General features: G+C 41.6%; 1 long non-coding RNA gene across 1 annotated transcript; it reads right to left on the bottom strand.

Annotated features, from left to right (window-relative positions):
* Positions 1–2,616: 2,616 nt before the first annotated feature.
* Positions 2,617–13,323, bottom strand: LOC128090486 (uncharacterized). Its single transcript, XR_008210959.1, has 3 exons — positions 13,191–13,323; positions 6,269–6,317; positions 2,617–3,981 (listed from the first exon to the last, which is right to left on the bottom strand). It is a non-coding gene; the product is annotated as an uncharacterized LOC128090486 (long non-coding RNA).
* Between the last annotated feature and the right edge of the window lie 2,953 nt (positions 13,324–16,276).

Genomic DNA, 16,276 nt, shown 5'->3' with positions numbered 1-16,276 from the left:
GAGTTGAAAGCATGGACACTCCTCCAGGTGCCCAGCCTGAAAATACCCTGAAGGATCTTGATCTGTAGAAAGCACAGCAAGAATTATTGAAAGCAAACAGTTTTCTCAGCTGATGAACATGCCCAAAAAAAAAAAAAAAAAAAAAAAAAAGCCATCAAGAATAAGCAGCACTGAAAATCCTGGTCTCTCTCCACTCTTGCTGTTTTTGTCTATAGGAAATATCACTGATATGCAGTTTAAAACAACAAAACTAGATTTTAAGTTGGCAACTATACGCTTATGCTGAAACATTATGAAAAAGTTCCCCCTTTTTTTGCATTTAACTTTCACTTCAGTCCTGAAAGTAATTAACTTTCAATGGCAGCTAATTATAAGCATGGAAATCAGGGGCTGTGTGGCTGTTTGTTTGGTGCAAGCTCGGCAAAGTGTTTTTTAATTGGAAACCCTCTTTACCGTGTGCATTTCAATCCATTTTGCACTGCATTTATCGTTGCAGATTCATATTATATCCATGACCTTTCATCTAATGACAGAAGCTCATGCAGGGAAAAGAAAAGATTATTTTAACAAACAGACACTGTGAGACAAAGAAAGGAACAAACAGTCAGGAGGAGAAAACAAGAGCGGCATGAGATGAGAATAAAGCACATCCTAAAAGCTAGATGCTGATCTCTTTTTCCCCTGGTACTTCTGCAGGAGCTTCCAACCGAGAGGTATTGCTACACCATCCCCTGGCTGTTGCCAGATGTTAATGAATAACAGCCACTTAACATCTTGGATATACAAGCTTTCTTTTCACATGGTCACCTACCAGGAAAAGACACTCAGAGCATCTTGACCTAGAGTTTTGAGCAGCCAGGGGCACATTAGAAGCTACAGGCATCTGCAATTCTGCAGTTGACCACTGTTATAAGTCAAGATTTCAGTGCATCCTTCGTAGCAAGTACAGGTGAGAGCTTAGAAGTTTTGAAGATGAGATCCACTGCAGACCGCATAACCTGAACTGCAGAGCACAAGTAGGAGATAACTGGTGAAATGGATCCTAACTCTGTGCATATAATGGTGTCATTCCAAATATAGACCGAGATGAAGGAAGAAAGGATGTCCTTGCAAAATAAGATCTGAGAAGAACTGGTTAAATAAACTTATTTTGCAGGTATACGGCAGGAGATGCTAACTTAGCACCTGCATGTAAATCTTTTTTGCTGGACAGAACAAAGAGTGATAGGCAAAATGACAATACTGTGAACCCTGAGTGCCTTAAACAATGGGGAAAAGGGAAAGGATTTACTAGTGTAGAAGTACAGGGATAAAAGAGGGGCTTGTCCCCTGATATTTTGAGACCTCACAGGGCTATGTCCCAATGGATTTTCCTTTTATTCAAATAATAAAGAAGAACTCCTCTGTCTCTTTTTGGGATAAAGATACTTGAGCAAGCCTATTAGAGCAGAAACTGTCCCAGTGATATGAATTCACCTTGTGGGAATCAAATGTTGTTTCTGCATTAGAATTGGACAATATATATATTTTTTATATTTCATGGTCTCCACTGTCCTTAATTCTTTTTGGGAGTCTTTCTACTTTACTTGGGGATGGTGGTGGGGGAGTGTCTCTGATATTTTCCATCACTTATCCTCTAGATGAACCTTCCCCCCAGGAATGCACGCTCTGTATATAGGTGTATATATGTATATTTTATCATACACACTGCATATCCTGCATGAGATTGATCAAACCAGATAACAAGTGATGGCATGCCCGAGGAAGCTCCAGAAGAGCATCGGAAGGCCTGGCATCATGTGCTTGCCCACAGTCCTCTTCATTTAATGAAGACCTTGAAGAAAATCACCATATCAATACGACAAGAAGAGCACCGAGACATCTTGGAAACAACAGGATGGCTGCTGACTGACAGCAGATAACACACCAATTAACAAACGCAAACTTTGATAAGATTGTGAACCTGGTGTACCCAGCCAACAGGGAAACGGGGCAGGGGATGGGCAAAGGGGGATACAAGGTACAGAAAGCTGTCACTGCGTCCTTAGGGGCGCTCCTGCTTGTGGGACACCCGCCATTGCAATCACGAATAAAGTCTGCTTTTATCAGAGATACCGTCCTGACAAAAATTATTTGGATATTTCCAACAACCTTACATTACCTTGTTTGTGAGAAAGCTGTAAAAATGTGTCAGCAAAACCTTTAGGTCATTTTCTGCACTCTTGCACTATTCTGCACTTTTTTTTTTTTTTGGCACTCTTTAGACAAAACATCAGGATGTTTTGTCTTAAGTACCAAGATGAATCTTCAGCCATGCTCACTGATGCTGTTTCCTTAGCAAGACCTTACCACTCTGTGTAGCTTCCAAAAAAAAAAAAAAAAAAAAAAAAGTGTGGCATCAAGGAGCACTGAAATAGCATGCAGACCTGAGGCCCATGGAACCATGGACCTCTATGCAAACAGCAGCACTGCTCTTTTGTCACTGAGGTGGTTGGTAGCTTGTATGCAACACAATCTGAACTGGCATTTACTGCTGCTAATGAGCAGCTCTTGCCAACTGCCCACCTGGCTTCTGCAAGAAACAGCTTAGCAGGCATCAGCGATGTCTGGCAAAAGACTTCACAAATTAATCGTAGTAAATCTATATCACACACTGAGCATCAACTGCCTAATCTACTCTTCTGAGAAATACTTGGCACGAATAGCTAACGTCGCATCTTTACCTCTGCTCTTAACTAAACTAGCCACCATGTGTTCTGGTGTCTCCCATAAGGACAACTCTGTGAGGGGTAAAGTTCCGCACAGCAGCATTTGGCTTATTACTACAGTCATGCTATTCCTGTTTCAGGACTACCACTTCCCCACAAAATCAGTTCTGAAAATTATTTTTCTGTTTGTGAAGTCATGCCTATATAGGCTCATACAAATTTCATAGAAAAGAACATAAGGAGCAAGCAACAGGGACTTAAACAGAACAGATGAATACTAGAGATGTGTTTGAATGCTGGTGTCATTTGGAAGACCTACAAAGGCAATTCAGGTAGTGTAAAACAAATAAAATTGTCTGTAAATAAGAAAATGATCGAAGGTATTACAGGAGCCATTTGTTCATCCTGACAGCCAGGAAATAGTTTCCTTGAGTCTTGGGAATACAACCAGCTATGCACAACACAATGATATCCTCAAAAGTAGAGAAGTACAACAGTGAAAACGGAAATTCAGTAAAACCCACAGTCCTAACTCAAACCTTGCCTAAGAACTGTTTAGAAAAATTTATTTAAAAGATACAAGACAGGTTAGGATATCAATGATGAAGATTCACGAGCTCATTAAAGACACAGCAAGGTGCCATGTTTTGCAAATTCTTTGGACTCTGTCTTCATATCAGGCATCAATATATAGTCATAAAGCACATGACAGCCTCTGAATAGGCATCAACAGAACTCTCCCATATAAAATGCACTGAAAGCTTGACCAGAGAATTGCTTTATGAAGGAGATTTCCAGACGCTCAGACAGCCTTTAGGCATATCACTCCCACTAAGTTGCAATCCCTAAAATACTAAGCAGGTAATTTGAAAGACAAGGAGAAAAAAATATTTGCAGACCAATCACTTGTAACTATACATTCATTCCCAGTGCCTCTTTGTGGTTCATTAATAAAGAAAGCTCACAGACTAGCAGATGTGTTCAAAAAACATTGTAGTGAAGCCCATCTGAGTACTAACACTAAATATGCCATCAGATGCCACTAAGCAGATTTGGAGTCCTTTATATTGCTTAGGCTGATATCCATCTTCACCACTGGAGCACTGTTGAAGCAATACAGGGTTGCAATTTTTATAGCCCTGTTCTCCCGTATAAAGTCAATACATTAGGCTGTTTGAGGTGAAGGTTTGTTCAGCTGCATCGAGGCTCCCATCAAGATGGTGCTACATCAGCCCAGCAGATCATTTTGGAAACTCTTCCTTCCATTCCCTGTCTGAATGTGTAGGAAGACAGGATAGAAAAGACAGCAAGAGATATAAGGCTGTGTGATTACAGGCTGTAAATTCATCAGATGGGTAAGCACCAGGGAAGAAAAAGAGCTCTTTAAACTAAGAGATCATGTTGACATTAGAACATATGGATGTTTACTGACCATGAATACACTTAAACCAGGAGTTTAAAAAAGAAACAAAGCAACGTGAGCTTTTCAGCACAGTGAGATCACAGAGGGATGTCCAACTTCAGCATTAGTGGAAAGTCACTAATGCATTGCAGTTTTAAGATGAACTTCACAAGGAATGAGAGACAGACCACATAATCTACAGGTTTCCACTTTACCCTACACCATAATAAACCAGCCCACAACACTCCGCCATATGGTGGTTACCCTGCACCAGTTGCTGAAAAGCTTTTCTCTTGATCAGAGGACACTGTGTTAAGAAACCACAGTACCCTGAACATCCTGGTAACTGATTTTAATAAGCGTGTTCCCTAGATGTGGAACAAACAAGTTTGCAAATGCAAAGCATGTGTCTTCAAAAGTAGCTTTCAAAAACAAGTTCCACTTTTTAAAAGAACTCAGCTCCCCAACTCCTTTGATTTTTCAGGAAGACAAGCTCGTGAGCAGCTGAGGTACTTTTGAGAGTTTTGTCCCTACTCTTTAATGTCATTTTAGGCACTTTGATTTACTCCCTCTTTGTAGTCACACAGCATAGTTTTGTCCTGTGCCATATTGAAAACAATGTGTCTAACCTTTCTGATTCTAATGGAGCTTGAAATACTAGGATAGATGACAAACTTTGCACAGTTTTGCTTACTCCTTTCTGTGTGACTGAGGATCACAGACCATGGCACACTGCAGACAGACAAGAGTGAAAAAAAGAGAAAGCTCTGCTATCAACTTCAGCACCAGCTCTAACCCAGAATCCATGGACTACCTGCTGCTCCACATCAACAGTAATCAAAACCACAGCACATTTTTGTACAGGATCTGGATAACTCTAGTGTCCTTCTACCCTCCTCAACCACTAAATAAACTGTATGCCTGAGTAAGAGAGAGATTCTTCAAGTACAAAGCTGTAGTGATATTGACAGACCACATCTGGACTATAAGCATCTTCCCACTGCCAACATGCCAATTAACTATTTGCTGTTTTAATTAATTCCACATTGACTTTTGGAAAAACCATTGCAACCAGTGCATGTAAAATTGTTAGCAAGAATGGAAGGAGCTTAAGTATAGCAGCTGACCATCAAAACTAATCTCTTATTTGTACAGACTTAACCAACTTAGTTTTCTTCATTTAATCCAAGCACAGTATCAACATTTGAGACATTTCATTTACTCATTTTATCACATTAGGCAGATAGTGTGAGGCAGAGCCATAAGGTTTACCTGTGAAATGAAGACTTTTACTGAGAAAAAACCAGCAAGCAATTCTGGAAGTGTGCCACTCTGGGTACTTTAGTCTGAACAAGGCTTAAGATATGGATCAGAAGTTCCTTCTAAGGAAACAGCTTGTCTACTTAGCTCAGTAGACCACATATCTTGACACCAGCTGAGATGCCCATTCCCCTAAATCCCACCACCCACTTTGAGTCAATAGGTTGATCTGAGCAGGATACATGCTAGCAGCCTCTTCCAGACTGCATTTTAGTCTGGATGTTTTTACTCTGACTTCCCAGAACTTCAACAGAACTCAGCTGTCACATTACAGTAAAGGTCAAGTGTCATAGAATACAGTAAGTTTCTGATAAACAGAGAAAACTTCCTTTGGAAATCGATGGACTCTGCTAATGTCCTATCCCATAAGAACATACTAGCCTTCCTTGTCACTCGAGAAAGTTCTATCATTGCACAGCGTGCATTCCAACACAACGAGAAAGGAAGGCGTTGCAGTACAAAGGTCTTCTTAATATAACACTCAGCAAAATCTTAAGATTCCTGGATATAACCAACTCCAGTACACACATTGGTTGCTGTTTCCCATACTCATCATAGAAGCAGTGTTGGTTATACATTTGGATTACATGATGCTGTGATATTTTGTAACTATTAATAATCATCAGTTACAGTGAAATACTGGTATTTACCACAGCTACTCTCAAATAGCATCAAGATATTTAACAATGACTAAAGACTCAGAAGTGCATATCTATCTTTTCCCTTCAATATCTTCATACACACCACAGCATTTTTGTCATCAATCCAAATTACTTAGTGAAAGCATATATGAAAGGATACTTATGTAAAAGTATTTAAATAAAATTAAGTAACTTACCATTACTTTCAGGACAATCAGGAGATGATTAAAAAGCCCTAAGACTTACCTATAAAAGAAAAGAAACAAAATTAAGAAATGAGCAAACAAGATCAGAGCAGAGAATTATCAAATGGCTTAGGTTGGAAGGGACCTATCTAATTCCAAACTCCTTGTTATGAACAGAGCCCACCTACCAGATCAGACTTCAGTGCCCCACCAAATTTGGCCCTGGATGCCTCCAGAGATGGCACATCCACAGCTTCTCCGGGCAGCCTGCGGCAGTCTCATCACCCTCTGATTAAAGAATTTCCTCCTAATAAGTAATCTAAATTGCCATTTAGATTAGCCATTCCCTGTTGTTCTATCACTACCAGATTATATAAACAGGAGGGAGGCTAATTTTCATAATGTCCTCACAAGTACTAGAAGACCACAGTGAGGTCTCCCTTGAGCCTTCTCTTTTCCAAGGTGAACATGCCCAGCTCTCTCGACCTTTCTTCATAGAAGAGTTCCAAGACAGTGCCCTAGGGCACACTACTCCTGACCATCCTCCACCTGGCCATAGAGCTGTTAACCACAACCCTCTGGCTGTGCCCAGTCTTGGATTGTAGCTCCTGGGCAGTAGTTCCACCCTGTAATTGCGTGGGTTTTCCTTGCCATCTTTCTTGAAAATTTAGTTCAGAAATGACAAAAGTCTTCATCAGATACCAAGAAAAAAGCATATCTAGTTCCTTGCAGCGACAGCCTCTTGGATCAGAAAGGAGCAACTTTTCAGCTGACAGTAAGAACAGGGTTATTTTAAGCAGTTATGGGTGTGCTTGAAACAAAAATATAGCTTCCTGCCCCAAAGAACTCACATTCTCATTTAAGATGAGCACATCAGAAGATGATCACTTGGGGAACTAGAAAATACCACTGCTCTCATATTTGGCTGTGAGAATATCAGACAGATCTTAAGGATTACGTGGAATACTTGTATTAGCTGTCAGAAGGGAGCCATTAAAAGTAAATATAATAAATTAGTCCTGAATTGGCTCTATAATGCGAAGGGGGCTTATTTCCCTGGGTTATTTTGTATGCAGCAAAAACAAGTGCTTTGCAAGATCCTTTTCTTCATCTTTACTAACCATCTAGTTCTTCAAGGTACATGCCGTTATAGGCCAAGGATCCACAGTGCTAGGTCACTGCACACACAGAGAGCTGAAGTCTGTTTTGCTCCAGGGAGTTTCAAGGTGCTTCCATTAAATTTCTCACAACTTTTTAAACACAGAATCGTAGAACTTAGTGGCAAAGCTACAAGCATCACTCAACTCAACTGAAAATCCAATACTCGGTAGGCTTCCAACTCGAGCCTGCTCCTGCCCTGCCATTATAATTCACCATTTCATTTTTAATTAAGTGACTTCTGGTATTAGCTGCTGCACAGAAAAGATGCAAACATTGATACTGCTCCATAAAGATGAATGTTTCATGTAATGCTTCATTAATATTTTTAAGCAGAATGAAACAAAAAAAAAAAAAATACCAAAAACCAAAGGCTCACATCCCAGAAAACACTGAAGCAACTCCTATATTTATTTTACTTCAAAATCTTATTTTCAGTGGAGGCTGATCTAAAATTATTGAAGTCAATAGCCCAAAGCAGAAAGGAGTAACATATTAGAGTCAAGATTCTTTGGAGAAGGAACATCAGCTATGTGGGCTATAGACTCGTATCAGCAAGCTGAGATCCTAGCCTGTACACAACTCTGACTCAGCCCATAGACAGCTGAGCAAGCTCATCAACATGAGGACTTCTGGCTACATGATTTTCTATTCATTTACGCAAGGAAGTACTGCAACACATTGTACCAGCTCAGTATTTTTGCCTACAGTTCAAATTGAGGCAATGTGAACACTGTTACTAGGGTCAACAAGACAGCTGTTCCCAAATAATATTTATGCACATTCTTGCTGTCTTTTTGACTTCTCCATCACCAATCAACACAGCCACTCTACCCACCTCAAGAGAAAAACCTCACTGAATGGAAACAAGAACCAAATGACTCAGTGAGAAGGAGTAAAGTTGGGTGCTTCATTTCTAAGACAGGCTTAGGATCATTTTTTTTCTCTCCAATAAGCTGCAAGAAAATCATATTCAAAGAAAGAAAGGATAAAGATGCTTGTTCAGAGATAGAAAAGCAGATAATGCTAAAATATTCGTGCACATTCTGATCCCAGTTATATCTCAATGTACACATACTATTCAGAAGTGTCCTTGCATATATTTTGAACAGCCCTCTGTGCTATGTGAATATCAGAGTCACTGAATACTTATAAATATTCATAGATAGCTTGTCAACAGGCTAAAGGATGTAACTTGTAGCAAACTCTGATTCACCGATCTAGGAACAAGAATAATGTCATGTGGCATCCATGATCCATCAAATGACATGGAAAATTAGGAACAGATACTCAGAAAAACCTAATTCTCAAATAAACCAGGGGCTAAAAATTCAGTCACACAAACTACTCATCTAACAACTGACAAAAATGAACAAATTAGTGCAAAATCTAGTGTAAAATCATAGTCTGCACCCAGATAAGTTACTGAACAGAAAGGTAAGGAGAGAGACCTTGTTTTATAACACACTGCCTGCCAAGGGCTTGCCTTCTTCGAAATTGAGTGGACTGATGACAACTGGGAGCAACTGATAGCAAAAAAAGAGAGTGCAATGAACAGTAGAGAATAAAACATGAATACGGATGGAAAAAAATAACAGTTTCCAATATATAGGATGAGAAAGTGAGGGGGGGAAAACAGCCTTCCTCTGCTCACACTGATTGTGATGCTGCTGACTTTCAAAAGGCAACAACACATTTGGCTCTCGTTCTGCAGAGCCCAAGAGGACAACCACCTAAAAAGAGCAACACTAGATGTAACCAAAAAAATCCCAAAGCCCAACTTCTCCTCCCTACCAGCAGAAGACACTTCACCCTCTTCCCCTCCGTTACTCCTTCCCCCTGCTAAGCTCATCTGCCTTCCAGATAGTAGAACCCATCAGTAATTCACAACATTTGGACTTGCTTATGTCTTAAGGATACAACAATAGGGAAACAGAAGAACAGCTTAGCCAGTTCTGGAAGATTATTCTGAAGGTTAATTACTGAATGAAACAGAAATAGGAAATGGAGGGGGCAATGGAAAAGGGGACGGAGAACGAGGGGAGGGAGAGAATGATTTCCAGCTGCTAAATCTGGTTTTCCAAATCCTTAAAGTCCTTTAAAATTTAGTCTGAAGGAGGGGACTATGGATGGGCTATGCTGTTCGCTTGCACATTTGATAAGACCTCAGTTATTCTCCTCTCCTAATCCTGTGCCATTATAGGAGCAAAATGGTACATTGGGAGGCCATTTAGACACAAACACCTGCAACCTCACTATTCGACCTGCTGACTTCCCCTTTCTTCCTTCTGCTCCCTCTCTTTGTTGCTGAAGCCAATTATATTTTGACATGTAATTTTTGGGCCAGATGCCTGGCCTCCAGCACTGGGGGTCCCACAATAGCCTGGCTGGAGACCCTTATGGCTATCATTATTTTTCTAGTGCAAAGGTCATTATTACTATAATAGCTGGAAATGAATCTGTCTATTCAGAGCTTTTAAAAAGAAAAACAAAAACTCCAGAAGAAAACAAAGGAGCTTTTTCTAAGGTACCACCAGTCACTGTTTTCTCTAGAGCAGGAGTTTGGCTATTGAGTGCAAGGGCAGTGAGAAGAATTGAACCCACGTGGAGAATTTTACAATACTAAAACAAAAGCCTCAAAGCAACCAAGTAAATTCGCACGTAAGACTGATATCTCTTCACTGCCTGCTGGTGGAAGGGAATAAAACTGAAAGTACCAACCATCTGCATACTCTTCCCTTCATCCTTCTTCTTGTAAGTAAGCCAGGCCTCGCCCTGAGCACAATTCAAATGTGATTGAAAACCCTGGGTAAGGAGTGTTCAATGCCATATGGAAAAACCCAGCATGGAGATCAGAGCACAGTGACACAGCCACTTGTCACTTCCTCAGTATCCTTCATTACCCCAAACCTCTGCATGCATTAGTAGCTAGCAGGCCCTGCACCTGAGATGGCTGCATTTCAGTGACGTGAAACAATCCATACATCATTTTTATGGCTCGTTGTGCCTTCTCTGTTAAGAGATCAATACAAGTATCTCTTCTCATTATTCTATAATGCATGATGAGTGCAGTCACTATCTTAAAGTCACTTGCCAGTACAAGAAATGATGAGCCCTCCTTTTTGTCCTCTGAACACTCTTGTACAAAGGCATTATGAGAGTTCATGGACAATCAAGTCAGGATTTTATTTGGTTAAGAAACAACAATATCAAGGAAGCCAATAAACTTTTTCCTCAGCTCTTTCCCAACATTAGCTTTGTAGGCTTGTTTTGATTGCACTGGGCTAATAAAGGAAAAAAAGAACCACAACAGAGCATGCTTGGAGCCTCTACAACTTTCTAGGGAGGCATAATGTTATAGCCTTCTGAAAATGAAAAATCTACCTTATTGCTTATTAAAATTAAGGCAAATCATCAGATGAAAGGGATTATAAATAACTGTGAGGGAGATACAACAGTTTTTTGCAAGAGTAAGTTCTAAAGTGTCATGGGCAAAACAGTCTTAACTTTGGGAATTTCACTTAATTTGATTTATTGCCAATTAACATAAACTTTTATTTACTGAAGGAGACACTGCAAAAACAAAGATGATAAATAATTAAACACTTAGGTACACTACTTCTTTCCAGTTCCCCAGGCTCAACTTCAGTCTAACATATCACCTGCCACCTCACCTCAGCTAATTTGTCCTCCTGTTTTTGGCCATATTTTGCACTCAGTCTCATCAGTTCCTTGGGTGAAGCAATGGGCGGTACAAGAGGTTGGGGCACTATGCTGCGATTTCTTACTGCTGCTCCTTGATTTTCTCCCCCCCATCCCTTCCTTCCTCTGCTTCCTTCTTTTTTGCTTCTTTCCTCTGCTCCAGCCTAAGTCCTTTGCAGGCTGCCGTAGGTGTTCCTGTAGGGTATGGGCCACCCACCACTGTGGCATCTGAGGGGTGTCCCAGTTCTATTTTAGGTTACCTGTGGGCCACAGCTTTCCCTGGTACTCTTTCTCCCCAAAGTACCTCCTCAGCACAATGTGCCTTCCCTCCTTCCTTTTATTTCTACTCTCACATCTCCTCCCCAGCTTCCACAGAGGGACCAGAACTCCAACTCATTACTTCTCCAGCTCAGGAAAGACTCTATCAAGGATTACAATAGAGTTGCGTCACTATGCTTGCTTTCCAGCTGCCCAGGCTATTGCTGCTTATATGCACCAAGCTATCCACATCTAAATCAGTCATTCCAGCATCTACATGAGCACAAAAACTCCTTTTTAAAGAGTACAAAACAAAAGAGGGAGTGACCATCAGATAGAGCAAATCAGATCTTTTCCAGACCGCCTCTCAACCAAGTTTCTTCAGCCCCAGAGCTATTTTACGTAAAGGCAATAGAAAAGTTACTTTCAGACTGTGTGATATTATATCCTTCTTTTGTTATCAGCCTCCCTACCAAACATTCAAGCTACAAAGGAAGTAGTAGATGGCCACATCCCTCAGCATGGCTTCCCTGAGTCAGAGTCCACCTCCACAAGCAGAAGCTCTTTTTAAATAGCACTGTTGAAGAGAGACTGCGTATCTAGTTAAGCGCTATTCAGACACACCCACAGACATTCACTGCTTCAGAAACACATCTCTTTCTAATAATATAGTTGGCTACATTATCTTATTTGACACTAAAAACTTGAGATGATTGATAGTAGTTTAAATTCTGAATAGACAAAAATTATAGAGCTGCTTTATAATCTTTTGCATTAGTGCCCTAGGGAAATGGCTGAAGACTTTATCACGTTCAAAGGACAGCATGACTGATGCTAAACCCTTACCCTCTCAGCCAGACCAGCTTTCCATGAAGGCCTCAGGCAGCCTGGTCAGAAGCCTATCTACAAGTGTGGCTCTGAACACCTAGCATTTGATCATTAGGTGCTACGCTCTTCGTCTTCGCCAAGTACAGCTTTGCAGTGTTTCTAACTTACAGCTAAGCTGAGACCAAAGAACAAAGAGGAAGAATGATGAAAAGGACAGAGCAAGATGTTTTCTTTTATCTTGGATGTAAACAGCTACCCTGATGAGAAGTGTTTCTTCCTGTATGCACATGCTACAGAAGAGCTAGGAAGCTATATCCTGATAGGTATGGAAGAGTGGCTCAAGAATCCACCTGAACAAAAAGAGCAAAGCTCCACATGGCAAATGTGTCAGAAGCTATACAGACAAGTCCAGGAAGGACTGGGTTCCTGTAACACCCCTGAAAAGAGTACTAGGCATTACTCTGAAAACCAGTGCTTATTTCAACAACAACAACAAAAAAAAGGGACTAATAAGTCAACTTTCCATGCTCTCCCCAATCTCTTTTCCTGAATTGGAAAAAAACAAGAATGGTCCAAACCAGCATTTGCTTTTTAATATGAAAAAATATTGTGATGTGGAGAACTGAAAGATCTTCTCATCAGAAGAAACCAAAGGGACAATGAAGTCCAAAATCCTCTCAGGTATATCATATCAATTTTGTTAAAAGTATGGAATACCATATGGCTTCCATGAAAACGTAGTAGACAGGAACAGAGAAAAGGAGAACAAATGGGAAATCTCCTTAAATTGGTCACCAGCATTCCTACTGCTCCTTCCCCTCAATCCATAGCCTTTTACCCGAGAGCCCCACCCCAGCCCCCGATAATGCTATAACATGATGGAAAGCACAGCAGTGATAGCAGACTAGCAAAACCCCAGGTTGCAGCCTGGGACAAGCCCAAATGCATAAGCCATGGATGCAGAAACAAAGGAAGAAACTCTACTTACGCCCAGAAGGCCTCAGGTAGGCAGGGATCTCCAACGAGAAACCCTCACCTCCACTGCCAACCCTTAAATGAGGTCTGAGAAGGGGTGGATCCTGGCTTCACAGCTTGCAGTTAATCAAGTCCACTGAGTGCATGCACCTGAGCTCCAGTGGGTTGGCCCTGCCTTCCCTCCAGGTGCTCAATCACTTCAAACCATGACTTAGCATTTCCACTACACCCCCTAAATCTCATATTCTTAAGGCCATCAACATTCCTCTACGGCATACATAACTCTCCTTTTCCTCAATGAGACTTGTATGATAGTGAGAAAAAACATGATGTGGAAAACTCTCTAAATCAATGCTCCATTCTCTTTCCATCCTTCAATGAATATCAGTGTTACATCAATTCATTTTCTTGTCCTCCACTGCTTGTGTGCTTCTACTTAATCCACATAAAAATCTCATTAGCCACAAAAGATGGTGGACACATTTGTTCCTGTCATTTTGAACACTGCAATCCCCATCTCTACTACCAAGACTATCCCAAGACAAAAGTAACAGTAAAACAGCACTTCAAAAATGCTAGTCTTCATACTAAGCTCTCACAAAAAGAGCTAGCAATTCAGGCAAAAATTTTACAATGGTCCCTTTGAGTTTGCCCAGCTTTTGCCTGACAAGAAGCTGCCCAGTATTTTACCCTGTTTTATTTTTTTTTGCAGTACGGTTTAATAACGCTGCATCCCCATCCCAGGCTACACTAAATACAGCAAAGTCAGATTTGCACAGCAAAGAGTTATAAATTTAGCAACGTCCATTACAGAAAAAGCAACAAAATGATGCTAAGATGAAAGTGTGGGAACCAAGTGTGGGAACCAAGTATCGGAACTGCTGGAGTGAGGTACAACCACCCACGGTTTCTCTAGTTCACCAGGCAGCAGCAGTTGATGGTGCTGATGGTGCTCACCACACACAATCCCCCTAGCTTACAGCTCAGACAATGCCATTGCAAAAGGGACTGCAGACTGATAATGCAGTCAATCCAAGTAACATCCAAACTGAGAAATGAATAAACATTAAAGCAGCAGCATCCTCACCACCTGCTAGCCAGTGGGCAGTGCAGCCAGAGAACAAGGAGGGGCCCAATCACTGCAGGCTTCCTGAAGTGGCATTCTTACAGAGCAGCATCACAAAAATGCATACCAACTACCTACACGCCTTTCAGTAAGCCTGACAGGGAGAGTAACACTTTTACTCCCACATTCAGAGGAAAATATAATCTCCTTGTCTTTCTTTATCCATTTTTTTGTGTCATGCCTTTTAATTAGCCTGTAAAGTTTTGGAGGAGAAAATTGTCATTTTCATTCTGCATTCAGGCAGGGCAGCAGGTCCTTGTAAATGGCAAGGCCTTCTTAATGTTGTTCAGATGTCATCTCGAGCCTCGGGTTCAGCAGCTTCACCACTACTTTGTTTTGCCAGATCGTGGCTCCCTTGCCTTTGCACTCAGGCTCTGTGGCTTCCTCTTGTGTTCCCCACACGAGTTGAGACTTGAAAAGGGCCTCTATACACCACAGGATCATCCCCACCCCTACTGACTGCCCCCCTGCACCGATGCACACCTCTTTCCCCCCATTTCCCCTGCTATCTCACTCCCAATTACTTGCATGCTTGTGATTAAGTTCCTTTTAATAAATGACTCCTATTAAACTGGATTCCTCTGTCACTGTGAGAGACATAAAATTAAAAACTGTCTGTCTTTAATCATGCCAGGCTTCATCTCCATCTCTGAGGCTCCATTTATCAATAATTAATATAAGACTGAAATCCATTTCAATTTCAAAGACCCAAATGTTACATTTTTTAATAAAAAAGAAAGAAAAGAAAGAAACCACCATCATCACTCCCAGCAACAGAGACAGTCAGGCTCACACACGGGAGAAGTGAGTCTGGCAGCGCTGCAGCAGCCTCCAAAAGGAGAAACAGGCTTGGATGTGACAAGCAGTTCTCCTTGTGGCTTTGTAATTGGAGTTTTCTTCCCAAATACTCCCCAGCAGAGCAAGAACTGCAGCAGTCCCAGAGCCTCTGCACTGCAGCTTGTGGCTTTATTTCTCTTGGCTTCACAAAGTCCCCAAGGTTATGAATGGCCAGCACACTGGACGATCCAATCTATCTTTTCAAAAAATAGCCAAATCTGGATGCTACAAGGAAAAGTCACAAGCAGCTTGTACCTACAAACAAGCAAGCAATGCAGGGCAGGGTTACAAGGATTAGCAAGGATGTGGAGAGGCAAGCCAAGGCTATATTTTCAAACGCTACTCTAGAAAGGACTACAGTTGGCATAAAAATGCTCCTTGCTAATTTTAAATAGTACCTCTTGTTACCCTGGACTCTTATTGCTATACCACTTCCAGCATTTCAGCTGCTCCCACTTTCGCTCCCTAGGAAATACAAGCCCAGCATGACAAAGGAGCTCTGTCCTCTCCAGCCCCATGCCTATGGCTCTCAGGGAGGCACTGAACAGGGGATGCTGGTGGCCCCAGGCTTATTCAGGACCTTCACTCACCGAGTCACAGCACCTTCACTTTGCACACCTTGTAGGACTCTAGGGAGCCACACTTTCCACCAAAGCCACCTTGAGGCAGCTGGGGAATTTCATCCTCTGGGATGAGTGGTGCCAGGAAAAGCTGCAGTGGAAAGTGTCTTGGGTCTCTCTCCTTGCCAGACCCACATGCTCCTGCCCTGTCCCATCACTGTCCTGACAGACACTGTGGAGCCACTGTGGTAGTGTATGTCATACCTGGGTGGCACATGGATAGGTCACATAGGTCCCTATGTGACTCACTGCTTTGGAATGGGTGGGGCTGACTTACAGCTCCCACTGTGCTCAGCCACTAGCTTTGGAGCACCATGCATGAACTCTACTCGAGTTTTAATAGCTCCCAGAGCCCTATTTCTGCATTGTGAGCAAAGGTTTAAACCAAGCTGTATAGTTACACCTACAGCGTTATTCTGCAGCAGTACAACTCCAGGAAGGCCCCTTGAGACCATGGGGGTGTTGTGCCTCAAGTTACGTGCCCAGTGATAGTGAAGAATTCAAACAGGCTGCCCA

Source organism: Tympanuchus pallidicinctus, unplaced genomic scaffold (genome assembly GCF_026119805.1).
Source record: "Tympanuchus pallidicinctus isolate F22 unplaced genomic scaffold, pur_lepc_1.0 scaffold10, whole genome shotgun sequence".
In the NCBI taxonomy this organism is placed as follows: domain Eukaryota; kingdom Metazoa; phylum Chordata; class Aves; order Galliformes; family Phasianidae; genus Tympanuchus; species Tympanuchus pallidicinctus.
Note: the sequence above shows the minus strand (reverse complement) of the source record. Positions and strands in the feature narration are given on the sequence as shown.